The sequence below is a fragment of the Enhydra lutris genome, unplaced genomic scaffold (assembly GCF_002288905.1).
Source record: "Enhydra lutris kenyoni isolate GAN:26980312 unplaced genomic scaffold, ASM228890v2 scaffoldscaffold10, whole genome shotgun sequence".
Lineage (NCBI taxonomy): Eukaryota > Metazoa > Chordata > Mammalia > Carnivora > Mustelidae > Enhydra > Enhydra lutris.
In genome coordinates, this window is record NW_019154094.1 from 3622983 (window position 1) to 3636084 (window position 13102).

The 13102-nt window shown below is 47.6% G+C and overlaps 1 protein-coding gene across 2 annotated transcripts in view; it reads left to right on the plus strand.

Moving 5' to 3' along the window:
- The first annotated feature begins 7706 nt into the window (after positions 1–7706).
- LOC111143847 (GATA zinc finger domain containing 2A) overlaps positions 7707–13102 on the plus strand; it is a 107630-nt gene continuing 102234 nt past the window's right edge. For both annotated transcript variants that reach the window (XM_022497796.1, XM_022497797.1), the window contains exon 1: positions 7707–7859. The gene's annotated coding sequence lies outside the window, so the exon portion shown is untranslated. The remainder of the gene's footprint in view (positions 7860–13102) is intronic.

A 13102-nucleotide genomic window follows, 5' to 3' on the forward strand; every position in this document is an offset into this window, starting at 1 on the left:
GGCTCTGCTCAGCGGGGAGCCTGCTTCCTCCTCTCTCTCTGCCTGCCTCTGCCTACTTGTGATCTGTCTGTCAAATAAATACATTTTTAAAAAATCTTTAAGAATTAAAGAAAACAGACCATGTCACAAAGGAAGTTTGCAATATACCATGACAATATCCATTAACAATAGGAAAGGTTTAGCAAAATCCTCTAGTTGAAAAAGAATTTTTGTAAGAGAGAAACTAATCACAGAATCTCTGTTGACATCTTGAGGCATTCTGATGTCCCATGGAATCCAGAGTGGGAAATTTTGTGCAGATCAACGAATCCCCATGGGGGGTGGGTGGGAATCCATTCCAAAACACCCAGTGGATGCCTGAAATCACAGACAGTACTGAACGCTGTATATACTATAACTTTTTCATATACATATATACCTACCATAAAGTTTGGTTTATAAATTAGAAAGGCATGACAATAACTGATAATAAAATAGGGGCACCTGGGTGGTTCAGTTGGTTAAGCATCTGCCTTTGGCTCAGGTTATGATCCCAGGGTCCTGGAATCAAGCCCTGTGTTGGGCTCCTTGCTCAGAGGGGAGTCTAATTCTCCCTCTGCCTGCAGCTCCCCCTGTTTGTGCTCTCTCTCTCTCAAATAAATAAAATACTTAAAAAATAAAAATAAATAAGATAGAATCATCAGAATATAAATAATAAAAGTTAAGTGTATTTGGTATCTCTTTTACATTCTCTCTAAATATCTTATTGTATCATACTTATCCTTCTTCTTGTGATGATGTGAGATGATACAATTCATACATGATGAGATGAAGTGAGGTGAATGATGTAGGCATTGTGACAGTACTGGGCTACTATTGACTTCCTAACAATACCTTAGAAGGAGGATCGTCTGTGTCCAGACCAGCATTTATCCTCAGGGAACTGAACCACAGAAAGCGAAACCTCAGGTAAAGGGGTTATGACACATTCCAGGAAAAAACTGGAGTGAAGGGAGGGTCAAAGAGAAGAAAGACTTTGAGTGCCAAGCCAAGATTCAACCTTTGGTGATGGGCAGCTTTAGAAAATTTCTTCTTCTTAATTATAAAACCAATAGAGTACAGTCTTCTTGAAAATGGAAGTTTTTCAAGTAAGAGTATGACATGGTTCTTGATTTAAGAGAAATCCGTCTAACAGTTTGTGTGTAATTGATTATGAGAGAGTCACTCAGAGCATTTTTGGGAACGGGTGGTAGTGACAGAAATCAAAGGAACAGAGAGAAAACCAAGGGGACAAATTATAATGTTGAGCAACTAACTGAGTTTGATGAGTGATGTTAAAGAAATCTCCAAATATTTAAGAGCTTTCAAACTGGAACACCAGAAAGGTAATGTTAGTGCAGAAGAAAAGAGTGAAAAAGGGAAGTTGGTTGAAAGGATAAGGTCCCTCTCTCTTTTTCTGCCACTGTGGTGTGTGCAGCTGACTCTGTGCACAGATCTCATGTCTTTTTGTACAACTTTTAGGATCAACTTCCTGGTTAAGAAACAAAAGTAGAATCATTCCGTTCCCCATGGATTTTTATGAAAACTGGTAATAAAATCAAGAATAACTCAAGAGGAGACACTGAAGAAAGACGAAACTCAATCTATAAGGAATCACTTATGAGATGACACACATATTTATACTGTATCAAGGTCACTAACATCTTACCATGTCATGTTGAAAAGGTCACCACTCTTCTCTGAACAGTTGGATGTGTTTTATTAGGAAAATATATTTTTTTTCTCTTTGTTTCTATGCTTTTGCCTGAGTAGGTTGGTTCAGTAATTAATATATGAGAACTTTTCTTTGGAAAAAAAAAAGAATGGAGAATGGGTCAAAGAGAAAGACATCAAATTTTGTCTGAAATACATTTAGCTGTTGGGTTTCACTCACATCTCACCTGGAGGGGAAGGAGATCCTGGACAGGAACTCAGGTGGACTGGAAATACAAATCTGGGAGTTCCTGAGTTCCACTCCTTGAAGGGATTCATTCTCTGAAGAAACATCAAAGGCACAGAGTAGTAGCAAGAGACGAGCAGCCTGGCAGAATTTCCAGGTAGAATTTGGTTGAAGACAGAACAGGAGACTAGAAGAGCAAGTTCTCCAGAAGCCGTGAAAGACATTTCAAGGAGTAGGGAGTGTTCTCTAGATGCTGGAGGTTGGAGAAAATGCAGACCAAGAAGAGCTCCTCAAAGAGAATCACTGAGTTCTCAGTAATCTGAGAGAAGGATTTTAGTGGCAGGATTAGACACCAGCCCGACAGGGAAGAAGGAATGGCAAGGGAATGAAAGTAGTGGCCAGATTCACAGGTGTGATGTGCATGTCGCTTGGAGGCAGAGAGGCAGTCACTTCAGTCCTAGGGCACAGGACTCTTATCTCAAGGCAGAGAGAGGTTGGGGGAAGGGTCTGAAATGCAGTGGAATGAAAGCCCCGACCTGGGTTTTAGGCTCAGATGTAAGTGCTTATCTGGGACGCTAAAGGCCTTCAGATCCCACAGAACCTCAGGGGAAATTCTCCACTGGTGCCAATAATGCAACTCTTTCCCGTCCAGCACTGCAGTTGGCTCCTCCCTCTGCACACAAAGTGGCCACACATGTCAAAGATCACCTCCCTCCCATTAAGAAATTGCTTTCCATCCTGGTTGGGGAAGTAACCCTTTTGACTTAGTCTTCTAGGCTGTAGGCATGCAGGTGTAGACAACAATATTTTTTGCTCCAGCAAAGGGTTATCACTAATCCCATTTAATTATGTCAGTAAGGACCAGGTAAGATTTGTTACTACAGTCCAGGTTTTTGACCTAGAGACTAAAAAAGCCTGGCAGAGAGGGCTCCTGGGCTCCAGCTGGACTCAGTTCCAGATTTTCTAGCCATCCAACACCAATGAAATTACACTCTGCTCCCCACCCTTGAATACTTCAAGTGCTCTCTGCCTTTCTGTTGGGGGAGCAGGAGGATGACTTAGGCCACCTCTTGATTTGGTAGTGTCTATTTCTCCCTGAAAACAGACACTGAATTTTTACTATCTTTTCCCTGGGAGAACCAGGGCCAATTCCAAAGACCTGCTAAAGGATGCAGGTTTCAATAGATTAGCAATTCACATATGTGAATTTCAAAGTGCTTGGCAAACCCAAAGAATTCTGCAGTCCCACAATCTTAGGAGGCAATGACGGAAAGGGCACTTTGCTCTGGCCACTTGAACTGCCAAGTGACCCTGAAGGACTTTAACTTTTGTGCTTCGTACCCTTCCCACTGGTATTAACCAGCTGTCATTCTTCACTGTTGGTAAGCACTCTTCCTTATCCAAGACCATAACACCAATAGGAGGATGGCACCCACCAGGCCCTCCTTTTTCTAACTATCACTGAGGCCTTGCCTTCCTTGCTGCCTGTGTAGTCACCTGGCTCAGTTCCTGTTTCCCTATTTGGATGTGAATGTCACTTAGCCAGTTTGCCCACATGATTTCCCAGACCCAGGAAGGGACACGCCTTGATGCCGAGAGATGCAATCGTTACTACCACTGTGGAAAGGACAGCCATCCTTGGTATGGGTCACATGCCCTTCTTTCCATTTTTTTGTGTCAGAAGCCGACTTGTGCCATCCATTTTGGTGGGACTTTCACTTGCTCTGATGAATGCCCATTTGCCTTGGGACTCTTCCAGGATACAATTTCCCAGCCAAATGGGGCTCTTGTTTATGTTTAGGATTCCAGACTTCTCAGACATCCCTTAATCCAACATCTCTGCCTCTAGGCAATGCCTTTTTCCAGAGAAAAAAGAAATTCTGTACATTCTTAAAATAAAAAGGTGAAACATAATTATAGGTCCTGACATTTCTAGGGATCAGTCTGGAAATTACACAAGACAACCCTGAAATAAACTGAAATAACCTTGCAATCTCCCTTTGACAAAGTTAATTTCAGTGGCCTTGACCCTGGTTATGGTCCCCCACCTGGCCCTTTGTTCTTGGAGTTAGGGGGCTCTAGCAGATCTATATCCAGAATCTTCCCACGGCTTGCCTAAGAGAGAGATAAGGCTCAGGAAGTTTTTGATTCCTAACAAGTCTCAACTTGGTATAAGGACTGAAGGGGATAGGTCCCTCTTCTCCCCTTTCCAGTATGTAGGCCCAACATGAGATTAAAGCAATGCAAGCTTAGGATCCAGCCATAGAGCAGCAGTGGGATGTGAACAAGTCACAGTGGCCCTGTAGGTCTCTCCATTTCTCATGTATGAAATGAAGCTTTGGACAATGAGTTGCTCTTTGATCCCAGTTCAACTCAGTCACTATAAAAGCACTGAGAGACTACTTAAACGAATAAGGCTGGATCCCTGCTCTCAGAAAGCGTCCTGCTTAGTGGCTGGAATGAAAGGGAAAGCTTCTGAATCCTACTGTGCACCATACACCGTACACTCTTCTCCCTGCAACTTTGAGACTGGTGTTCTCATTTCTGACAGGGCTGAGGAAAGTAACTGGCCTAGCTCCTGTGGGTTCAGCTACAGTTCTGGTAGTCACCAAATTCTGAGTGGTTATTGTCCACCGAGACTGGCTCAGACACTTGCAGAATGTGGTAAGTGTTACAACAGAGGTGCAAACAAGTGGCTCTGGGAACAAGTTGTCTTCATGTTTCCAGTGGCTTCCTTCTCTAGCCAAGGACTCTGTCAACCTTGCCACTTGAGTCCAGGCTGAGTTCAGGGAAATCAGGCCCCACAGGGCTGCCCACCAACCTCCCATTTTTGTGACTCTCAGAATTTATCCTTTACTTTTCTTCCAGGAATGTTAGCCCACTTGTAACAATCTTTTCCACCACCACTTCATGGTTTACAAAACAGTTTCACATCATTATCTCACTTAATCACATTCCTACAATATCTTCTTGGTATCTCTTTAGTATAACATTCTGCCTTGCCTGACAGGCCTGTTTCCCTTTATAGTATTCACCTTGGCTCACAAAGTTCCATCCTATAATTTAGGAATCTCAGTACCTTGCACGTTTCTGTGTGCAAAGTGGGGAGATCAAAGTTTGCCATATTGAATCCTCACAGTGTTGTGGGCCTTTCTCTTGGCTACTCTCTTCACTCCTTTGATTCAATGGTTGGTTGGTTGTCTACTAAGGGCAAAGCTGGGTTATTTTGTGTTTTTTTTTGTTTTTGTTTATTTATAAGTAATCTTCACACCCAAGGTAGGGCTCAAACTCTCAACCCTGAGATCAACAGTTGCATGCTTTTCCAACTGAGCCAGCCAGGTGTCCCAGAGCTAGGTTCTTCAAAAAGATTTTATTTTATTATTTTATTAAAGATTTTATTTGAAAGAGAGAGAATGAGAGAGAGAGAGAGAGAGCATGAGAGGTGGGAGGGTCAGAGGGAGAAGCAGACTCCCTGCTGAGCAGGACTTGATCCTGGGACTCCAGGATCATGACCTGAGCCAAAAAGGCAGTTGCTTAACCAACTGAGCCACCCAGGCACCCCCAAAAAGATTTTATTTAATTAATTAATTTATTTTTAAAGATTTTATTCATTTATTTGACAGAGAGAGATCACAAGTAGGTAGAGCGGTAGGCAGAGGGGAGGAAGCGGGTTCCCCGCTGAGCAGAGAGCCTGATGCAGGGCTCGATCCCAGGACCCTGGGATCACGACCTGAGCCTAAGGTAGAGGCTTAACCCACTGAGCCACCCAGGTGCCCCAAGATTTTATTTTTAAGTAAACTCTATATCCAGTGTGGGGCCTGAATTTACAACCCCGAGATCAAGAGTCCTATGTTCTACCAACTGAGCCAACCAGGCACCCCAAAGCTGGGTTCTTTGAAGGGGAAATCAGGCAAGGAGTTCAGATCAACAGGGGGAAGACAGAGGCAGGCAAAGGCCTTTGACACCTGGTGGCCCATGGTACCTCCTACAGCAGAGGTGCCAACGCTGCAGTTTGAGGGACTGATGAATTTTGTCTGGGGGTGGGTGGGAAGCAGGAATGCTTCCTGGAACGGCCCCACCCAGTAGAGAAGGAAACGAGCTAAAGAGCTCAACAGGGGACAGAATCAGGAATGGCCACAGATTTGATTGACTCTTGGGAAAGAGAAGAGAGCTGCGCCGAAAAACACTCTCAAAATGAGGAAAGAGGGCTAAATGGGTAGCTTTTCCAAAAAGGAAGTATTTAACTCCCCCAAAATTTTCTAGGGAAAGAGTCAAACGGTCACAGTTCCTAGGAAAAGGGGAGCCATAACTGCAACACTGACACTGCTTAGAAAAAGTTCAGGGAGCACAACCTGACATTTCTTTAGTAAAAGGGATGAGGTGGTATCAATCTCCTGTGAGTTGTCTCTGGAGAAAAGAGAGGTGCTTGAAGTCGCAAGTTTCTCCTCTGGTCGGGGGAGGGACATACGACGTAGGAATTTCCTGAGTTATCTTTAGATATGAAGGCCGCAGCACACAGCCCCCACTGTCCCTCAGCCAAGGGAGGGATAGGGCCAGTGGCCCCTAATAGCGCTCAGAAAAGAGCCAGGGTCTGCTCCGCAAATACTCTGCAGGAAAGGCAGTGGACTCCAAGTTCCTCCAATTCTCCTTAGTAACGGCGGCAAGGACCCGAAACTCTACAAATCTTCTTAGAAAACAGAGCTAGGGGTGCGAAGCTACAAAATCACCCTCATCCTGGCCACACTGGGAAAAGCGGGCAGGGCAAGAATCGCCAAAACTTTCTTCAGGAGAGGGCCAGAGCAAGAGCCTCCAAGATTCTCTTTAGCAGAGGGGCTAGGGGCAAGATTCCTGGATTCTCCTCAGAATGGGGGCTCGGAAACGAATTCCGAAGATTCTCCTCAGAACGGGGGCCAGGGACAAGAATACCCAAGATTCTTCTCAGAAGTCGAACCGCAACTCTTGTCAGAAAAGATCCGGGCGGTCGCGGGGGTGGGTGGGGGATGGGAGGGGGGGGGCAGGGCAACGAATTCCCTCGGGAACAAGGCCAAGCCAAGGGCTGCCCAGTCTTCTCAGAGCGCGCCTCACGCGGTCCCGCCCACCGCCCGGCGTAACCGCCCCACGCCCGCCCTGCCCAGGCCCTCTCTGGTGCATTGTGGGTGGGGCGCCCCTGCTGAGCACTGCGGGGAACCCCCTGCCCAGCCAGTTGTCCGCCGCCGGGCGGCCCAGCCGAAACGCCCTCCGGGGTCCGAGCGAGCCGGCCAAGAATTGACGCGTTTCCAAGTCCCCGCCCCTCGTGGCGTTCCCGCCCCGAAGCCGAAGCCCCGCCCCCGAAGGTCCCTGACTGGCCCCGAGGTCCGCTCCACTCTCCTATTGGCAGATCGCTTGTCAGTCACCCCGTCCCACCTCCTCGGGGCCGCCCAGACCGCCGGCGCGGTCTCGAGGGCCAGCCGGCTCGCTCTCTCATTGGCTGTGGGGCACTGTCCATCATGAGGCTGGCCACGCCCTCCGTGGGGCGCGGATTCCCGGAGCCTCGGCCGGACCTCATTGGCCTGCGGCGCCGCCACTCGACGAGACGCGCCTCAACCCGGAAGTGTGCGAGGCGAAATCTGCCTAGCAACCGGGGAAGCCGGGCTGCGAAGCGGGCAATTTCAGTGTGAGAAGGAGCGGCGAGACCGAGCGGCGGCTCCGAGCGCGGCGAGGCGGCTCCTCCCGCCCGGGGTCAGCGCCCCGGCGCGCGCACGCGCACCCCTGCCACCCGAGCGCGCTCCGCGCCGCCCGCGCAGTCGGTCGGTCTGTCGTCCGTCGTCCTGTCGCCGCCGCCGCCGCCGCGGGCGCCACCTGAGGGAGCCGCCGTCGCGGGACCCGAGCTGATCGGACCGGACCCCGCCTCCCGAGGCCCCTCGGGCCCAGCAGCCGCCCGCAGAGGCGCCGAGCAACTTCGGTGAGTGAGGGGCCGGCGCCGCCGGTGGCGGGTCCCCGGCTTCCGGTGCCCCGGGCTTCTCTGGGGCTTCCGCTTCTCTGAGGGGACCGCCTTCGGTGCGCGGACCCTCTTGTCTGAGGGGACCCCCGCCTCTCTGAGGGGAGACCCCCTTCTCCGAGGGACCCCCATCTCTCTGAGGGACCCTCACTTCTCTGAGGGACCCCACCTCTCTGAGATACTACTTTCCTCTGAGGGACGTCCACTTTTCCGAGGGGCGCCCCCCTTCTCTGATGGACGCTCCACTTTTCTGAGGGTCCCCCTGCCTCTGCGAGGGAGCCCTCCCTCCCCCGTGCCTTTGAGGGACCCCCTCATCCCTTCTCTGAGGGCCCCGCCTCCCTGAGAGCCCCCTCCAACTTGTCTAAGGGGACCCCTGCTTCTCTGAGCGGTGCTCTGTCTCTGAGGGACCCCCTCCTGATTTCCTGTGGACCCCTGCTTCTCTCAGGAGACACCCTGCTTCTGGGGGACCCCCTCACTTCTCGTGGGGGCACACCCTCTCTGAGGAGACCTCCCAGCTTTTTCAGGGAGCCCCCACCCAGTTCTCTGAGGAGAGCCCTGTTTCTCTGAGCTGTTGTCCCTCTTACCCCTTTTTGCCCTTGCTTTGCTAAGGTGTCTCCCACTTTGCATAGGCCCCCCGGCTTCTGAGATGCTCTCCCTGCTGCTCTCCCCTCTCCCTGGGTGACCTCCTTCTCCCAAGAGTCCCCCAACTAATCCGAGGTGTTGCTCCCTCTGTCAGAATCCCTTCTGGATGTGTTCCCCACTTTTCTGAACTATTCCCTCTCTTGCTGGGACCCCCACATTTTGATAAGTGTCTTCTCTTTCCCGAGGGGTCCCCCACTACCCTGAAACGCCCATTCATCTGACTGGATCCTTAGTTCTCAGAGGAAAAGTTCCCCACTTTCCCAAAATATTTTCTTTTAGGGTCTCCACTAATCTATGGAAGCCACAATTTTCTGAGGGGTTTCTGGCTTCTCCAGAGGTTCTCCCCCTAATGTGGGTTGTTCTTCTCCCAGGGGATCCTCAATGTCTCTTAAGTTTGCCTCCACTTTTCCAAGATATCCTCTGCTGGTGGGAAACACTGTGGGTTTCCTCACTTCTCTGAGGGGTGCCCCAGCTTCTGAGGCATTCCCCTCTCACTTGCCCGAGGACATGTCCCCCTTTCCTGAGGTGGTTACCTGCCCTATTCTCAAGGGAGAAACTCTTCTTTCATTTCGTGGATCCCCTAACTTCAAGGTTCCCCTGTTTCTTTTTTGGGCACCCTCTTCCTCTCTGGAAGAAGAGACCAGAAATGTGACCCCCTCTTTAGTCTTTCTTGCCAGATTGGAGGAGGAGTCCTTTGAACTTTTATCTCAGCTTCCAAGGACCTGGAGAATTTTGTGGCTGGAAAGGAATTCTGAGAGACAGTCAAAGAGCACTGTTTTCTCTCGTCCTTCTGAGACCAGCTAGATTTGAGGGGGGAGCAGGGGCTGTTGCCAGATGACCATCTTGGTTACTCCATTTTGAGCCATGGGCCACCACAGTGTTGTCAGGCCATTGTGGAGGCAGGAGGGACAGGGCTGGAGCATTGTCCTCCCATTATCCCCCATTATCACACTGTTAGGCTGTGGGACCGACCCACTTCCTGTCCCATCCCTCAGTCCTCCTTCTGCATAGTGTCACACACTCCCCCAAAAAGGAGAAGCAAAAACACACTCCTTCAGGTCTTCCTGCTCTGTTTTCTCTGATTCACCCCTTGATCTCTAGAGGATCCCCAGTTTGTGGGCCAATCTGGTTTGAATGGCAGGGCAAGAAGCAGCGAATGGGTCACCTTAGATCCAGGAAGGGTAGAAGGGAGGCAGAGGACTGGGTATTTGACAGTATTTCTCTAAGTTTTAGGTAACTTCAGCCTGGCCCAAAGGAAGTTTTTACATGGCTTTTACAAATCTCATGTGTGCTTTTTTTAATGGCCCACCCTGGATTCCAAATTCACTCCAGTAGCTAATTTTATCTGCTTTGCCAAACGCAGAGCTCTCTGGAGCCCAAGTAGATGAATGCTGGCATTGAGAGATGGTCCAAAGGACAGGAATGAACTCAGTTTGAAACCTGAGTAACTTGTAACCACTTCGTGTCCATGTACAAGACTCGAGCTAAAAACATGGGGAGAACGTTTTTGAAGTGGAGTTCTGAAATGTAGACTGAACTGTTTGGTTTAGCATTTCAACAACTTCTTCTCTCTGACTCTGCTAGAACTGCAGTTCACTTAACAATGTGACTTAAGGCTGTCTCTCTCCTGTTCATTTCCATCTGGGTCTTGCTTAATTTGAGTCCTTTGTGAAGATTCCTGCCGAGGCTATAATTTGAGTTCTAAATCTGTCGGTGGACCATGTGGACACAAGTTTCAACTCGAGCTATTTTCTTCTGTGGAGAAGCGCTTGGAGAGTTTCCTGGGCCCTTTGCTCCTGGGTAGTCAAGTCCAGGCAGGAAGGTGCCTCAGACCTGGATGTTCTCCTACTGCCTCTTCCTGGTCAGTTGTAGGCACTGCCTTGAGGGAAAGGGGAAGGACGGTGGGGAGCTTGGAGTTTAGGGTTTCCTGAGACAGCGCAGAGAAGTGCTGGCACATATTTATTATTTTGAATGAAACCCATAGGACCAGCAGGATGGGGTGTTGGAAAGGGAAGGGGGAGCTTTGAAGTCAGAAGGACCTGATCCAGGTTTTGGTCTGTCCTTCCTAGTTGTGTGGTCCTATACAAGTTATAATGCAAAATCAGCACTTTACTAAATATTTGAGGGGTCACATATCTATGTGTGTGAAGGTGCCAACAGATGGGAAGTGCTTCTTAGACAATGAATGAATGAATCTGAGGTAATGAAAGGGAGGCAGCCAGCCTAACACCTAGCACATGGTTGGTGTGCAATAAAGGTTGACTGTTGTGCTCAGGAGTTTAAGGTTCTGGTCTGGACTTCCAGACCAGGAAACACTTGATATTCTGCCAAAATTAAATGTGTCCGTAGAGAAGGAAATGTGGTATGTTTCTGGCAAAACCCATTGCCACCCTGGGTCTTCCAGCGTTTTTCTGTGTTCAGATGGGAGCTGTGAGATGGATTTGCTGTGTAGCAGGCATTTGTGTTGCCTTGGCCTTGCCTTCTGCCTCTGTAAAATGGGGTAATTTGTGAGTTGAGGGCAAGTAGGGAGATGTATTACTATAATTAGACTGTAGGCAAAATAGAAGATTATAACGAACTTCAAGAGTTGTGGGAAGAAAAAAGTAGATGAACTATAAACCTAAAGGATCATATGTATATTTTGGGACTGTTTAAGTGAGTGATATACAGCAGTTATTTGGTGAGTGTCTCTTCTTACACATTAGAACCTTGAAAGCAGAATGTTCTTTTGGTGTAATGGATCAGATTTGGGGACAAAAGACTGAGAAAATGATGTACAAAGGCATTTGATGTCCCATAATAATAGTGCATTGAGAGGGCCAGTGTGTGGCTTAGTGCCCATGAGGAGATCAGAGTTCACCTTGAGCTCCCAAGATCTAGAGAGCTGTAGAAGATGCTAACTCAGCCTCTGGGGGTAGGTGGAGATAGGGGGCTAACGTGGGCAGGACACCCTTTGTTACTGTTGTTGAGAGGATTCTTTTTTAGCCATTAGTGAAAGCCCTAAAATCATGGCCAGTGAGTTGGGTCTAACCTTTTTCACTTAGTAGTGTGGTAACAGATGGCACTTGCCTCTAATATCTAAAACCCAGGGGAAAATAATGGGTGAAAATCTGAACTAGGCCTCCACTGGGCTACTCCCAGGTTTGAAGGATTCCCCCCCACCTTTGAAATTATACCCTCTCCCTCCCTCTTTCCTTCCGTCTGCCTGCCTGTCTCTGTCTGTCTGTCTGTCTCTCTCTCTCTGTCTCAACTTTGCTATTGAGGCAAAGAACCCACCAATCTTAAGTTTCTCTTAATTCTTTTAAGGACAATTATTCCATTAAAGAAAAAGGAACAAAGTTTTATTATTTTTAAAATATAAAAAAATAAGGTAAATAACTTTAAAGGGATCACTATCCCTTTTGAAATTATGCTGTGTTTTTTTGTGTGCCACAGACGTCACTTTGGTGGATGGTGGCGCCACCACCAAGTCTCTTTTATCTAACAGGAAGTTTTTTTTTAACCTTTTTTTTTAATTGAAAGGTCCTTACAGCAATAAAAACCCTTGGATATTTAGAAATGATATTGATCTAGGTACATTTATTAGATGTAATGTAACATGGTTATCCGTCGGTGGGGAGCTCTAAAAGGCATGTGGGTCCCAACACTGCTCAGCTTCTAACTCTAGACGATCAACTGTTGATTTATATAACTGAAATAGCTAGGGAAGTCAGGGTTTCCTTCCTGTTGGAGACAGCACTGGGGGCATTAAATCCCTGTGGATCTTGATGATAAGAAAGAACCTGACCTCTTTTGGAACTGAGAAATAACTACTGTATGAAGTCGTTCCATCCAAATGAATGGAAGATGTTATTTTTAATTTCTAGTATTAATTTTGGCTTTATCCTCTCTGCAGCCTAGCTACCTTTGCTTATAGTGGTTTGTTGTCCAAATAAAAATTTATCACTTCAGGGGTGCCTGGGTGGCTCAGTTGGTTAAACATCTGCCTTTGGCTCAGGGTATGATCCCAGGTTCCGGGGATCAAGACCCATGTCTGGCTCCCAGCTCCGCAGGAGCCTACTTCTCCCTTTCCTCCCAGCTTGTGCTTCTTCTCGCTATCTCTGTCACTATCTGTCTCTCTCTCTCTCAGGTAAATAAATAAATAAATAAAAATAAAGTCTTTAAAAAAAAAGAATTTATCCCTTCAAACTGGCTTATAAGAGACAGTTTGAGCACTCATCTAAACTAGGTTTTCCTGTGTGGCCATAATGTAGGGCATTTTTCTCTTTTTTTTTAGTTTAACTTAAATTGGATTGAAAAATAGTGTTAAATATTTTGACTCATGTAACTTCCTCTTACACCAGCAAATAATCCAGCAATAAATGTCTGTGTACCTACAGTGCACAATGCTGAGTGCTGTGGGCCTAGCAGTGAGCAGGATGGATGAAGTCAGCTTTCTTTCTTTCTTTCTTTTTTTTTTTTAAAGATTTTATTTATTTATTCGACAGACAGAGATCACAAGTAGGCAGAGAGGCAGACCGAGAGAGAGGGGGAAGCAGGCTCTCCACCGAGCAGCCTGATGCGGG